The sequence below is a fragment of the Fukomys damarensis genome, unplaced genomic scaffold (genome assembly GCF_012274545.1).
Source record: "Fukomys damarensis isolate Sample0158 unplaced genomic scaffold, DMR_v1.0_HiC HiC_scaffold_23, whole genome shotgun sequence".
In the NCBI taxonomy this organism is placed as follows: Eukaryota; Metazoa; Chordata; class Mammalia; order Rodentia; family Bathyergidae; genus Fukomys; species Fukomys damarensis.
The window spans coordinates 57449012-57450830 of NW_022900935.1; positions in this window are offsets into that span (position 1 = coordinate 57449012).

The following is a 1819-nucleotide window of genomic DNA, read 5'->3' on the forward strand; positions in this document are numbered from 1 at the left end:
GCTTTTAATTGTTTTGGGAAGATACCCAAAAGGGGAATAGCTGGGTCAAAATTCTAATCCTAGTTTTTTTAGGAATCTCCACATTGATTTCCAGTGTTTGCACAAGTCCACACTCCCATCAACAGTGAAAAAGGTTGTTCATTTTTCCCTATAGCCCACCAGCATTTGTTGTTTGTTGATGTCTTGATAATAGCCACTCTATCTGGAGTGAGATGGAATCTCAGTGTTTGAATTTGCATCTCTCAAATAACCAGTGATGTTGAATTTTTTTAATGTATTTATTTGCCCTTTGTACTTCTTCATCTGAGAAGTGTCTGTTCATTTCAGATGTATTCATCTCAGATGCCCATTTTTTGATTTTGGTTAGCTTTAGATTTCATCAGATGAGAATAAATCTTATTCGTATGGTTAGAGGTAGTAAATTAATAGTTAACCACAGTTTGTCATTTTTTAGGCTGTTCTTGCTGCTATTGTTATTTAACGATTGTACTACTTTGGCCAAGCTGATAGAGTGGTTTTAATCAGTTTTCTTCCCTATATGCCAAGACCAAGATTGCCTGAGGATCACAAACAATACTATAGCCCAGTACCAAAGAACCAGGGGCTAGGCCAAATGAGCAACAACTTCTCCTCCCTAATAAACTGAAGAGGTAGGATCTTGCAACAGACTCAACAGTCAAAAGCCAGCTGCACCTAGAAGACATCTCTGAAAAGTAATCATTTCTTAATGAGTTCTCAGTACTAGTTATGGCAGACTGCCCTACTGATTATGCTCAAAACAGACTGTAAGCAGTGTAAGCTATAAAGAGTTAACCACCCAGTTGGCTTGTTTGAAAAAGCGAATCTGACCCAAGCCTATGTGACTCGTAGGGACACGGCAGTGGTACACAGATTACAAATGATCCCTGTGCCAAGGGCCGTAGCACAGACCATAGAAACAGCCCATGAAGCTGTGGGGCTCTGATATGACATAACACGGGACAGCCAAGGTCAGAGTGACTTTTACCCAAATTCTGTTCCCAGAAATGAAACCTTCTTCACTGTAAAGACAGGTTAATCATTAACCACAACCTATATCTGGCCTGTCTGGTTCCTAACACAAGAATGCTTTGTCCCTTCTTACCTTTTTGCAAGGCAAGCCTTACCTGCATCAGCAACTTCTCTGGAGCAACCACACTAGTCCCCTCCACTCAACCTAATAATGATTGTGTCACCAATCAATACCAGTGGTTCTGGCTGATTGCGGGGTGGGGGGTGTCTTTGCTTGCTCAGCACTGACCATCCAGATCCCTGTTTCACTCGGATTCTGTCTCTATGAGTATTTCTTCTCACCTTGTGTCACAGCACTGAGCAGGAGATTGGCATCTTCTGCCGAGGTCCTTTGTAACTAGCAATAAAGCTACCTACCGTAAGCAATTTATAAGCATCAATGCAGAAACTAAAATTTAAAAATATATACAAGGTAAGAGGACACAGAAGCAAGATGTGACCCCAGACTTCTAGCTTGCCCAAGACAAACCCAGGGGGCAGTGAGGTAGAACAATTATAAAACCACCCACTTGAACTCTCTGAAATAGCAACACAGAAATAACAACACAGATGAATGAGACCCTAGAAAAAAATCAAAATACCAATAGCATACCTCATAAAATTAGAGAAAGCAATCCTAAAATTCATTTTGAACAGAAGAGACCTAGAATAGCAAAAGCAATTCTGGACAGCAATAGCAAAGCAGGGGACATCACATCTCTGATTTGGAATTATACTACAAAGCTACTGTGATAAAAACAGCATGGTACCAGAAAAAAAAAACAGACCT